A 14,832-nucleotide genomic window follows, 5' to 3' on the forward strand; every position below is an offset into this window, starting at 1 on the left:
ACACATTTCCAGAGTTGTAACTTAAAAACAAAACAAAAGAGATAAACTTTCTGTAAACCAGTGCTCTTCAAACTTATTTGACCACAGAAACAGATATTAGCCTTATTAGCAACTATCACGAAATAGAACGCAGTTTGGGAAATAATGAAATAGAAGGTAGTTTGGGAAATAATACATGCTGGATCCTTGAAGAGTAAAAGAGAGCCACAACTGAGAAATTGATGTAAGGCCCTCTAACTGGTGACACAGATGAGCTCCTGTCACTCTCTGGAGCCTTTTAATTACTAAATTCATCACCGTGGTTCCTGTCTATCTCTAGTATCTGTCCCAAATACCCTGACTGTGTGGTATCATTTGGCCTTTTTAGATTCAGTGTTCTCATTGCTACTTTATCATTTTGCAGGTCTGTATCAACCTCATTCTGATACTTGAAATATGTAAATGACCCTTGAAGCATAATTCTTGTTCTATTCCCCACAGTAAGAGAGTGAGATTCACCTGGGATTCTTCCGTTGGATGTCACGTCTCCTATATGGGACCAAGATCACACTCTGCCTTGAAATTCAGTAATCAAAAAGGTAGGCATCTGTCTGCTGGGTCCTTCAAAGCCTCTAGTGCTGGGGGGGAATGGGAGGCTCTCTGACTTATCTGGATTTTGGTCCTGAGGGATGATTTCTGGGAACCAGACAAAATCTGTGACTGCAGCTGTTGTTACTTACATGGTCCCGAATCAAGGTGGGTGAATTATGTATTCTCTTTGTTTTTACTCTGGATTTATGGTACAGAAGGGTAGTTTTTCCCCTTGTCCAGATATCTTAGATCATTCAAAGGCAGCATTAGACTTTAAGTAGGAAATGCAAATGTAACTGGGACACTGACAATGACCTAAATGCATGCTGATTACCTTTTCTGTTATTTTCTGCCCTTAAATAAAGAAAATAATATAAATGTCAGCAGTAAGAAAAATGAAAGTAGGTCAGACTACAGAACCATTAGATCAAAAGCAGTTCGAGCCAAAGACACCTTTCCCAAGTGGAAAGCCAGAAATCAACATGTAAATGAAATGCATTTGAAGAGTTGTAGCAGTTCCTCTATTAGCCTTGGCAATTAGCAGGAGGGCATTAAATTATTCTGGCAACTACATCTTGTAACTGGAACAAGGTGGAAATGCTGGTAATATTACTGAAAGAGGTGAGTCACTTCAAAACAAGACTTCCACTGGGTGGGACTCATGTTCTTTAGAAAATGGGAAGAACGGCCAATGAAGGATGGTCCCTGCTGAGATCATGGGAGAGACAATCTGATTTTGAACTCTGTGTGTGTGTGTGTGTGTGTGTGTGTGTGTGTGTGTGTGTGTGTGTGTAAAGGTCTGCTGATTCTTTTCAATCAACTGTAATTGAAAGCCTAATACTAATACCACCATGTGACAATATGAAATGTCTACAATATGACACTATGCATTTGTGGACTTCCATTGAAGACATGCTAATTGTATTCATTCCTGTTAAAGATTGTCATGCTATTTCTTATTGAAATTTTGTTTTTAGTGTCCCATTTTATGGGGTCAAGTTAATATACCCGTTCTTACCCTACAAAGCTTGAGTAAATACAGTACTGTGTGCATAGGAATAAGGGAAAGGGAAGCAGCTAAATAAATGTGGAACATGCCTGTTAATGAAAAGCTGCTCACAAAATAAATGTTTTTAGAACAAGATGAGATCTCTACAATACCTTCTGAAAGAAGGAATGGGTGCAATTCTATGAATTTAGGCAGGTAGTGCAATATTAAAGTAGGCAGTAAGAACTGGTGGAAGATTTTGGACAATAAACAATGAGCGATTTAAACCACTACATGTATTAACATTTTCAAGAATTGAAATCATGTTTGGTCCTAACACAGAAAGTCCACATAATATGTTTGTTCTTCAGTATTGCCTAAATTGCTGTGAATCTACAGAGAATATTGAGTTTTTAACCTAAAAAGCCAAAGGTATCACATGAAGAAGATCCAAAAAACTTTGGACATTGGTGTAATATTTGTCCCAAATTCCCTTGTGCCTAAACGGTAGGAGAAATAAAGTCCTATCTTTATAACTAGTTGGTTGTAAACTATATCATTTTCCATAGCATTCAAGAAAAATGCAGGAGACATAATAGGGCCCACCAGTTTACACAGTCTATAGTATGACAGTTGAAAATTACTCTGATCTTGTTTGCTCTGACAAATGGGACAAGTAGCAAGAAAGAGAATCTTATTTTTTCCTAGCAAAATAGCTTATGAGGCAGGGTCTCTGGAAAAGGTTATTTGAGTTTGTGGCAAACCAATCATTTTTATTTTTAAATGATCACTATGATGTTTACTCTATTAAATGTAAAAGTAAAAATACATATTTTCAGTTTGATTAGTAACCTTTAGAGTCTATGGGTTGTATTTTGAATTTATGTAAAAAATACTGACGAGTTTACATAGAAAGTCAAAAAAGTTGGATTAGTCAACATAATATGGAAGAACAAAGTAAAAGGGCTGACTCTATCTTATTTCAAGACTTACTATAAAGCTACAGTAATTGAGACAGTGTGGTGATGGCAAGAATAGGCAGGTAGATCAATGGAAAGGAGTTGAAGAGCCCCAAAATAGATCACACAAGTATAGTCAGCTAATCTTTGTCAACCGAGCAAATGCAATCCAATGAAGAAACAATAGTCTTTTCAACAAATGGTGCTGGTACAGCTGGATATCCACAGGCAAAACAAATGAAACAAAAATAAACAAAAAGTAAATTAAAAAGAAATGAATTTATACACAGACCTTACATCTTTCACAAGAATTTCTCAACACAGATCACAGACCTAAATGGAAAACATGAAACTATAAAAATTCTAGAAGATTACATAGGGGAAAATCTAGATGACCTTGGCAGTGAGTTTTTGGCTACAACATCAAATGAACAACCCATGAAAGAAAAATTGATAAATTTAAATTTATTAAAACCAAATTAAAAACTTTTACTCTGTAAAAGACAATTAAGAAAATAAAAACAAATAAGCTACACTGGAGAACAGATTTGCAAAATACCTATTAAGACTTGTTTACAAAATATACAAGAACACTTAGAACTCAACAGTAAGAAAACAAACAGTCTAATTAAAAAAATGGATGAAAGATCTGAACAGACACCTCACAGAGGAGGATATAAAATGATATATATACATATGATATATATATATGTTACATATATGTATGTGTATGTATATACACACATGTATGTGTGTGTGTGTGTGTGTGTATATATATATATATATATATTCAACATGATATGTCATCAGAGAAATGCAAATTAAGATGAGATAAGGTACCACTATGTACCCAGTAGAATAGCTAAAATCTGAATGAAACCCTGACAACATCAAATGCAAGGATGTGGATCAATAGGACCTTTCATTCATTGCTGGTAGAAAGGCAAAAAAGGGACAGTCATAGTAAACAGTTAATATACAATCCAGTAATCATGCTCCTTATAGTTACATAAATGAGTTAAAAACTTATAAGTTGAAAACATGACCATACAGAAATATGTACACAAATGTTACCAAAACTCGGAAGCACCCAAGGTGTCCTTCAATAGGTGAATGGATAAACAAACTCTGGTATATCTATTCAATGGAGTATTATTCAGTGATAAAAAGACGTGAATTATCAGGGCACATGCACACACACACACACACACACACACACACAAGACTTGGAGAAAACTTAAATACATATACTAAGTGGAAGAAGCCAGTTTGAAAAGGCTACTTACTATATGACTCCAACTATAACATTCTAGAAAAGACAAAACTATGGAGATAGTGAAAAGATAAATAGTCGCCATGGATTAGGAAGGAGGGAAAGATAATTAGACAGAGCGTAGAAGAATTTTAGGTCAGTGAAAATATTCTGTATGATACCGTATAAGAGGATACATGACACTATGCATTTGTTAAAACCAGTATTAAAGCAGTGTACAACACAGAGTGAACCCTAATATAAACTCTTGACTTTAGTTAATAATAATGTATCACTATTGGTTCACCAGCTCTAACAAATATACCACATTAATGCAAGATGTTAATGATAGGGAAAGCTGTGGTGGGGAAGGAGACAGAGGATGTATGGGAACTCTGTACTCTCTGCTGAATTTTTCTATAAACTGCTCTAAAACAAAAGTCTATTAATGTCAGTAGAGTAAGTAAATAAATAAATAAAACAGTATTTTAAAAGTCACCATTTTTCTAACAGAGAAATCTGGCATGTGGCCTCCTCAGAGAAAGTTAATGATCCTCTGTCCCTTGCGTGCTGGTATCCCTCTCTTCCCTATAGTGCCCTCACCCCACCACCAGCTGGACTCTTATTAATTCCTGAGACTCAGATAAGTGATATCCAGTCAAACTGTAAGACTGGAAGATGTTAACTATCCTATGATTATAAATGAAAAGAACAACATGTTAGCCAAAGAACGTACTTTGTCAACAAGTTCATGTTTACAGAACATATGACGAAAGGTTGAGAAACAGAGTATGTGAGAATACCCTCTACTCAACTGCTCTCCTTTGAAGTTGGGAAGACACCTCCCTGTCCTCTATCCAGTTTGAAGGGGAGAGAGCTTCCTTCCATAGCTTCCTCTGCCCTAGTTTTCCAATATGGCAGCATCATGAAATAACTTATTGGTGGCTCTCAGAACTTTACCCCTGGCTTTGTAGTGGCCAACATTATTATATTCTGTCCAAAATAAAAACAAAACAAAAATACCACATCAAAGTGCTTGGCCATTTATGACTCATGATATAAATAAGAAACACATAATTGGAAGGTTGAGGCAGAGGGTTCTAGAGGGTTCTACTGACCTTTCCCTTCATATTATCAATTCTTTCCTAGAAGAGATCTTCGGTGTGGTGCATCCACAAACTGGAAGGATGTATACTCCTTAATCTCCACAATCTTGGAGAGATTCCCCCCAGCCTTAGGTCAAGTCATTCCTCCATTTCCTTCTACTTTGCCATGGAGAAAGGTGGTAGGACTTGAGCAGTGGAAGTTAGACTTCACATGGTCCAAGTCTTGTGCCACCACTTTAAGATAACAATATTAGGTCAATTTTCCTTCATTCTAACCTGCATTATCAACCAAATAAATTGAATACAGCACCTCAAACAACTCAAAATGCAGCTGACGCTTGAACAATGTGGGGATTAGGGGCGTTGACCTCCATGCTGATTGAAAATCATGTATAACTTTTGACTCCCACAAAACCGAGTTGTCCCTCAGTATCCACGGGGGATTGGTCCCAGGATCCCCCCCACACAGATACCCAAATCTGTGGATGCTCCAGCCCCCCATATAAGATGACATAGATTAATCAATGCGTATGTGTAGGCGGCTCTCCACATTTGCGGAAGCCCAACCACGGTTTGAAAACAGTACAGGCATTTATTGAAAAAAATCCACGTGTAAGCGGACCCGCACAGTTCAAACCTCTGTTGTTCAAGGGTCAACTATGGAAATTCAGAGCAGTATATTCATAGATTAGCTTTTTTGTTTGTTTTTTTCTAAGAAATATTTATAGCCGTTTGTAGTGGGCATCCTCTGAAATGAATAGAAAGGAAAAACTGGGCTGCAGATTTTCAAATGATATAATATACTATAATATAGGTACTCGCACATCCAAACCCTTATCAATATTTGCAGGTCTCTAAGAGTTTGAGTTCTGGACAATATGCTCAAAACACTCATATAGAGAATGATTGATTGTCCTTATGCCTTGCTCCTCAGATTTGACATCCCACTCAAAATTAAACAAAGAGTTTAGGGATTCCCACTTGTGTCCTGCCACTAAGAGTTATGTCTGTGTTTCTAGTTTGCCAGGTACATGTAAGCACATTATGTCCCAACTTCTCAAGATGACAGACACAGATATGGGGACATTTGGTTAACTTCTTAGGGAACCTAGTACTCTTGAGATCAATGAATGAATCTGGACCCTGGGACCATGTAATGTGAACTTGCACTTACAAGTTTGAAATATAAAAGTGTGTGTTTACATTTCATGTCTATTTCTTGCTGGGCTAAACTTGCAATAGGCCCTGTTACTGCTGCTGTTTACCTTACGTCTTTTCTTTTTCATGAGGCATCTCACTTGATATAGCTAAAGAACTTGTTTCTCCAACATATTTTGCAACCCAAATCACTCCCTGAAGTGTTCCCATAAGCTCCAATTTGACATAAATACAAAACTTGACTTGCTTCTGGAATTTTAGAATGCTAAGATTTGGAAACCCTTCCCCATATGAGCTCAGTTACATTGCTCCCATATCCACACAAGGAATCAAAGTGCTCCCCAGTTAGAGTCTTGCTAGACTTAATTTGATATATTATTTAAAAGAGTGTAAGGAGGGGAAATATTCCACATGAGCTGTTTGTGATGGAAGACAGGAAAAATATCATCTTGAAATGCTCATTGCAATAATGGTGCTTTGAAAGCGATTTACAGAATGTCAAATAAGCAAGCATCATTTTTACCTGTTGGTATGAGACAAACTAGAAATGATGATTCTTGTCCAAACTTTCCAAGTGCCTCCCAATAAGTACAGTAGGAATATAAGTGAGGAAGCCAATCGTGGTATAGTCACTTGGCAAAATTCCTATTTCTAGTGGAAATCATTTTTTTTTTTTTTCCATTATATCCCTATTAAGTCCTCTAAAAGGACAAAGAGTGATTATGGCTTACCATCTTGTATGACTTTCAAGTTTACCAGTAAGCACCTTCTCCCTGAACTTGCCATTGTTTTACACAACATGGAGTTCTCTTAGTCAGTGGGAAGATTGAATTAGGTGTCATAGCAAGTATTTTTCTGAACTTTTCCCCTTGTAATTAGAAATTTAGAAAAATTGGTCTGTCTTCTCCCGACTGCTATAAATAGTTTTGGTTATTCTAGAGTCCTTCTTTTCAGTTTATAAACACTCTTGCTGAAGACCTCTAGCAGGGGAATTCTTAAACAGCATTGAGGAAATCTGTCTTGTCCATCTAAGTGGGCTGCTTTAAGTAGATCATGATTTGTTTATAAAAAATTAATTCTGATTCCAAATTTAATAATAGTCTATGACTTTTTTCCTTATGTTTGCAAAGCTGCAAGAAACTTATCTTTACTGCTGCATTTGAAGTTTATTTCTGTAGAAACATATAGAGGTCCAAAAAACATAACAGAATACTATGGGAAAATGATATTCATAGACCTCCACGAGGAAAAAGATGGAAGAAGGAAGAGGAAAGAAAAGAGAAATCCTATTGGTTCGGTACTCCCAGCCCCAATCCAGGATTTTGTGTCAGAGAACAAAGATAATCTGTGGACCTATGGTTACATACGTAAAGTCACGTAGACATACACATTTTCTGATTGTCTTTGTCTGATTAAACAAGCCTCAAAGACATAATGAATAATTTATGATAAATCAATGTCCACATAAAAGCACATTTTAGAAGGAATGTTTTATGTTTAATTCCCAAGTGAATGCTAAGTTTGTCCTTTTTTGTGAGCTATTTTATTACCATTGTCTTCATTTGAAAGAATTTCTATTTAAAAAATAATTAAGAGTAAGAAGTAGATATTGAATAGCTCTTTTGCAGGCTGCAAAGTAAGCTTCATATATTATCCCACCGAAGCTTCACAACACTGTTGATTATCAGCATTATAAGTATTAGAGATACTAGCGCCACAGATGAGTAAATGGAGATTTGTGATCTTATGTGATGCCACCAAATTGGCACATCTGCCTTAAGCAGCACTAAGTCGCAGCTCAAATATTTGATAATCCATCTCTGGGCCTTTTTCATTATGGAAAGCCTCATTTTTAAGAGAATTTTCTCAGGTTGTAGGACAGACTCACATATGTGCCGAGGGAGCTCTACAGTCTACCAAGGACAAGATGAAAGCCACAGAAACCTTCCACCATGTGTTATTCAAATGCTTCTTTATTCCTACACCACAGTGGCCACTGGGTGGGAGGTTTCTGGGGTATATTGAAGCTCTGTAGCTCTGAAAACCTGAAAACAGAAAGAACATTCTCTACTTTGCTTGCATTCTCTTGATATGATATCGCTCAGTCCTCTCCATTATCCCGCATTCACTCCTAGATACAGACATTCAGGAAGGAAGTAGGTCCTAAACATCAAAAGAGTATCATAAAAATCTGTTTTATTGCCTCCTCCTCCTATGTCCCCACAATTTCAAATGGCTGTTTGTGAAGATAATATTGCTTCTCTTCTTTCCTCCTACTTATTATTGGAAAGGAAGAGTAGGGAGTACAGGCAGCACAAACGCTCAGGTTACTCAGGGCCTCCTCTGAGAGCGATGAAGTATGTGGCTCGTGAGTTTCAGTATATGGCTGGTGAACTTCTGAATGTATTTTTCATTTCTAGTTCTTCTTACCACCAAACTTCAATCCTCTTATTGTAGAGTTAAAAGCACTACTTCTCCTTGGCCTTTTATTTTCAAGAGTTCATGTAAGTATGAAGCAGTAACAGTAGCCCCAGCACTTCTTGGGCACCTACAATGTAGAAAGCACTTGTGAGACATGTGACATAACACAGGGTTAGTTAGGCCACTGCAACCACTTCCCCCTACTCCCTGCCTGCTGCCATATCTACTGCTTCTTCTGTATGCTTCAGACTGGCTCAGGGAAAAAAATGTGGTCTGACAACCAATAGCATTGCACAGAATATGGGTCTAATCAGAATTTATTTAGTTATTACTAAGTGATAATAGTGATACCCTCCTTATAGAATTTTTAAAGGAAAAGTAGGACAAGGCATATAAGAACCAAATAGTGCCAGAAATGTAATAAATATTTGGGAAATGGTAGCTATTATAGTTTTATACGTTGTTATAGTAATAATCCTGAGGGAAGTTGGAGTGATGAGGTGGTGGGAAGTATGGCCAGTGCAGATACTGCCATTGAGAGCTTGGGCTTGGGAAAGTATAAGGTATTTCTCCCTGAGCACACTGACAGCTACTGAAGACTTGGTGATCAAACGTAACTTGGGATCTTGCTTTTAGGTGGCACTGGTGGTTTCTAACGAACTACTTGATCTAATACATAGGGAGTTAACTCGGTGGCTGCTTCCTGAATCTGTAACAGGTTCTTTGAAGTACAACATTTCAGAGAAATTGAGGATTGTCTGAAGTGCTGGCAACATGCATTAGCTCTTCAGATGCCTAAAGCTTGCATATTTCACGTTTTTCAAATCAAGATACTGGGAGAGTTGATAGAAGGGATTACAGCAATGATGAACCTACAGAAAGGACTCTGAGTCAATCTCAAAATTCAACAATTGCTTTTGAAACCTTTTAGGCAGAATGGAAGACAGAAAATTGGGAAGGTGCTTTGTCCTTGGACTTAGTAAACAACACATCACAACTATGATACATATTTTAAAGTAAAGGCAGATATAACTAGAATTTCCATGGACGGATAAGAAGTGTTAATTCTGAGAGCCAGGATCTGGAAAGCAGACGTAGAGTAAGTGGCATTGGAGCCTACGTCTTGAAGGTTGACCAGGAGGCTGATAAATGGAAGCGGGAAAAGAGTCCTTGAGACAGAAAGGTCACATGAATAAAGACACACGGGTGGGCAATAGAGGAAATAACTAAAAAGAGCTGCAGGTTAAATAAATTCATAGGGTATTTGAGAATTAGGACCAAAGGGTGATTCCTGGTAACATTTCCCAAATAGAGGGGGGTGGGGAAATAACAGGGACTCTTGATAAAGTGTAGAGATGTCTGCAAGTGGAAAATGTTAATTTCGCACTGCCCTGTGGGAGATGTAAGTAATGACCTGCCCACCCAGCCACCGCTCACTACTGCAGTTCCAGGAGCTCAGTTGGTCCAACAGCTGCAACAATGGAAAAAGGAAGCTGTATAATTGAGTTTCCCAGAAACCTAGGATCTGCTCCCTTCATTATTTGTTCTCTTCACCATCACTTGGCAATTTATAGTATTTGGATGTGGATGAAAGGAAAGAGTTTGAATTGTTTTATTGAAAAGAAAATTTAAAGATGTATAGACTCAAATGCATTTGTTTAGAAATGTGATAACTGTGTGTTAACTCTTTCCTTAAAGATCTGCTTTATGCTGACTGGAGTCACCAGTGTCCTCATTTCTGTAATGCTGCTATCATGCCTGTCCTCTAAGAAATTTAAAGAATTTGTCCAATGTTTACATTGTTTTGCAGGGACAATTTATTCATTAGGCCCAATAGGCATGTTGCTGAGGACACTTGATATATTTAGGGAGCCACAAAAATATGTTGATTTCTATTAAAAACAGGAGAGAAAAATAAATTTTTAAAGTCAAAGAAAAAGTTTAATTTTCTTCAAATGAAAATTTAAAGAAAATTAAAATTTTAAGGTCCTTGAAAATCTGTTAAATTTTGCCTAAAGTAGGAAAAAATTTGAAGTTATATCAAAAACTGAAAGTTATATCAAAAGTAATGTTTAATATTGATATTATTATGGAAGAAGGGGCCCACAAAGACAAAAGTACCCAGGGCCCACAAAAATCATAATATGCCCCCTCCTGCTTTTTTCACCCCAACAAAAATACTCTTATTTCCTTGACTAAACTTCCTATCTTACTAAAACATTATAATGGAAAAGTCCAGAAATTAAAATAAATGACTTAGATTTGAATATACTTTTGCCATTTATTCTCTCTGTGACCTTGGGTAAATTGTTAGCCAACCTAAACTTCTGTTTGCTCATCAGTGGACAAATATCACAACGATTGTCTTTTCTACCTTTGGTCCTCCGACATTCAATTAGCTCAGTCCTTTATGTTCACTGCTCTAGAGGAGGAAAAACTTGGCTGAAAATACCAGGGGGGCCCAAAAAATGAATACACATGATTTGTATTCATCTTTTGTTATTGGTATATATTGAGTATTACAATTTTAATACAGTTTTTTCCTTTCTTGAAATGTGTATATTTTTTTGGCACCCTCTATAAGAAAAGTTGAATCAATTTTTGTTCGTTTTGGTATTCTCAAATCCTAGGATACCAGAAGAATAGAAACACTTTGTGTACATTGAAAATAACTTAATAGGATAACTAATAATTTTAAAAAATATCCTATCCTTAAACTAGATGACAAATTTTAAAGTCCCACCTTTCCCTCACCACTAACTGCTGGGAAACACTGATCTGTTCTCTTCTGTAGTTTTGCCTTTTCCATAATGTCATGTAAATGAAATTATACAGTTTGTAACCTTTAGAGATTGTCTTCTGTCACTCAGCATAATGCCATTGTGTATATCAATAGTCTGTTCCTTTTATTTTGCTGGATAGTATTGTATTCTGTTGTCTGGATGTGCCATAGCTTGTTTATTCAATCATTTGTTAAAGGACATTTGAGTCATTTTCATTTTTTGGTTATTAAGAATAAAGCTTCATAAACTTTCATTTATAGGTTTTTGAGTGAGCATAAGTTTCATATCTCTAGAGTGAATCCCTAGGAGTAAGATTGCTGGATCATATAATAAATAAATATTTAATTTTATAAGACAATTCCAATTGTTTTTGCCATAGTGGTTTTACCAGTCTGTGTTGCCAGCAGTAAGGTATGTTGCTCCACATCTGCAGTAGCATTTGGTATTAAAGATATTGCTTGGAATTGGTGTTAATTCCTTTTCAATGTTTAGTAGGATGTGCTAGTAAAATAATCTGGGCCTGTGGATTTCTTTGTGGGATATTTTTAACTACAAATTAAAATTCTTTAATAGTCAAGGACTCTTATTTACTTTATCTTCAGAAAGTTGTGCTCCTCTATGGTTTTCAAGGAAATGTTCCATTTCATAAAAGTTGTCAGATTATGTGTGTAGAGTTGTTTGCTGTATTATCTTTTAAAAGCCATCATTGTTTATAGTGATATCTCCTCTATCATTCCTGTAACTGGTAATTTGTGTCATCTCTCTTTTTCTTTGCCTGTATTCCTAGAAAGTTACACATTTTATTACATTTTTAAAAAACAAGAGTTTAGTTTCATTGATTTTTCTCTAATATTTTATCATTGTTTTTAATTTTATTGATTTCTCAAGCGGACTTTATTGTTTCTTTCCTCGTATTTGCTTTGAGTTTAATTTGCTTTGAGTTTAATGTGCTTTTTTGTATGTGTCTAATTTCCTAAGATGGAAGCTTAGATTGTTGGTTTGAAAACTTTATTCTTTGGTAATATAAGTATTTAATGCTATTTAAAAAATATTCTAAGCACTGATTTAGCTGCAATCTATAAATTTTGAGACATTTTAATTTCCATTCAGTTTAAAATATTTTCTCATTTCCCTTGATACTTCTTCTTTGACCCATGGATTGCTTAGAAGCATATTGTATAATGACCAGTTTGGAAAATTTCCTGTGATCTTTCTGTTATTGATTTTTAGTTTAATTCCTTTATGATCAGAAAACATATGTTTTAAGAATTTAATTTTTTGAAATGTATTAGTGTTTGTTTTGTGCCCCATAATATAGTTTATCTTGGCAAATATTTCATGTGTACTTAAAAAGAATGTGTATTTTGCTATTGTTTGAGGCATTTTACAGACGTCAATGTACAATCACAATGACAAATTGCAGTATATGTGTCAATTCCATCTAGTTGGTTGATAATATTGTTCAGTTCTTCTATATCCTTATTGATTTTCTGTTAATTGGTTTTATCTAGCATTGAAGTCTGCAACTGTAATTGTGGATTTGTCTATTTATCTTTTCAGTTTTGCCAGCTTTGCTTCATGTATTTTGGATTGTATTAGTTTCCTATAATAAAGAAGAGTGCTGCTATAATAAAGAACCACAGACTGAGTGGTTTAAATGATAGAAATTTATTTTCTTGCAGTTCTGGAAACTAACAGACCAAGATCAAGGTTTTGGCATGGTTGTTTCTTTTGAGATCTCTCTCCTAGGCTTATGAATGGCCATTTTCTCCCTTTCTCTTCATGTGGTCTTCTGTCTGTGTGTGTCAGTGTCTTAATCTCCTCTTCTGATAAAGATGACAGTTGTATTGGATTAGGGCTCATCCCGGATGATCTCATTTAATCTAATTATCTCTTTGAAGATTCTATCTCTAAATACAGGCAGATTTTGAGGTACTGGGATTTTTGGGGTACATAGGTGAACCCATAATACTCCTTCCTCTGGTTTCACAAAATCCATGTACTTCTCACATGCAAAATACATTCATTCCCATTTCAATAGCCTCTGAAGTCTTAATTCATTCCAGCATCAAGTCTTAAGTCCAAAACTCATCTAAATGTGATCTAAATCAAGTATGGGTGAGAGATGAGATATGATACAAAATTCCTCTCTGAGCTGACTAGTGTGATGGCTCTGCCTTATATACACATGTTGGATTGCTATGTTTTCTTGGTGGACTGACCCTTTATTATTATAAAAGCCCATTACTGCTCTGAGTTCTATAATTCCCATGAATGATACTTACTGAATATTTTATCTGCGAGGTTTAGGCCGGATTAGGATCTTTTAGAAGCCCTGAGAATTGGTAACACTATGGTGCCTCTAATATTTATATTACATTTATTGCATAATAAAACTATGTGATAAGTATTATTAGACTTTAAAACAAAAAAAGTACATGTAAGCTAAATTAAAACTAGCTTCTTTCTAAAAATAAACATACTCGTTTAAGCTAAATTTTCTCATTTGCTGGTACCCTAAGTGAATTCTTTGTCTTCCATCAGGTATATAACCACTGACAATGAGTGTTCCTTAGAATGTAGCCAAAATGGTCCTTTGAGCCAATAAATTTGGGAAATGATAAATATGATATCTCTTCAATACATATTAGCATATTAAATGCTTTCAGAGGTCCAAAATTATTTTTAAAAATAAAAATTATTTAATTCCATGCATTGTAATTAAATTGACCTCAGAACTATTTTTCACATGTCTAGCAATGTCTGAAATAAATTTTCCTAACACACTTTTGAGCATGTTTCAGACATACTGCATATTTTCTAAGCAGTTACCTGGAGGGCTAAAGAGAGTTGCTGTGGTGTTAGATGACAAGGGGAAGGGAAGAAGAGTAAATAAATAAGGTAGATGTCAAGAGAAAGAGTGATGTCAGGGGACAGCCATCGATGGGTTGGATATACCCTATTTTCAGTTCTCTCCTTCCAGATTGGAGGAGAGAAGAATTTGACAGAATCAGAAAGGCATATTGTAAAAGATTACTATTCTAAAAGATTTACACATTGTACATTATTTACAACATGTCAGATTTTGGGCATGAGTAGATATTATGAGGTAAATATTATTATCTTCATTTTTATCGATGAAGAAATTGAGTGAGGTCACATAGCTTTTAGTAATGAAACTGTGATTCAGACTTCATTTATGTCTCTCCATAATTTACCCCGCATCGAGCAGCAACCCTTCAGTTTCCTTCTGGAGGACTGATGTCATGTTCTCTTCTCATCAACTTTGATTCAAACTTCAGAGCCCCACCTCTTACCTACATATACTATTCTAGTAGACTTCTTCCTTCTGATTAATCAAGTCCTCATCTCTTAATTTCCATGCAGTTCTGACTTTAAATTCATTCTCTAGTTTTCAAATGAGACTGTGATACTAGGAAAAAAGCATGAGTTGTACATTTCACATCTGGACTGTCACAGCCCTGTCTCTGTCTTCTTGTAAACAAATATCACCTGCCCTGGAGGGCTAAAGAGAGTTGCTGTGGTGTTAGATGACAAGGGGAAGGGAAGAAGAGTAAATAAATAAGGTAGATGT

The 14,832-nt window shown here is 35.8% G+C and overlaps 1 long non-coding RNA gene across 1 annotated transcript in view; it reads left to right on the top strand.

Moving 5' to 3' along the window:
* The first annotated feature begins 462 nt into the window (after positions 1-462).
* Positions 463-14,832, top strand: part of LOC141571349 (uncharacterized) — a 147,190-nt gene continuing 132,820 nt past the window's right edge. The window contains exon 1 of the long non-coding RNA XR_012496111.2: positions 463-578. This is a non-coding gene — a long non-coding RNA (uncharacterized LOC141571349). The remainder of the gene's footprint in view (positions 579-14,832) is intronic.

This window comes from Rhinolophus sinicus, chromosome 16 (genome assembly GCF_057876585.1).
Source record: "Rhinolophus sinicus isolate RSI-liver-muscle chromosome 16, RSI-T2T, whole genome shotgun sequence".
NCBI lineage: Eukaryota > Metazoa > Chordata > Mammalia > Chiroptera > Rhinolophidae > Rhinolophus > Rhinolophus sinicus.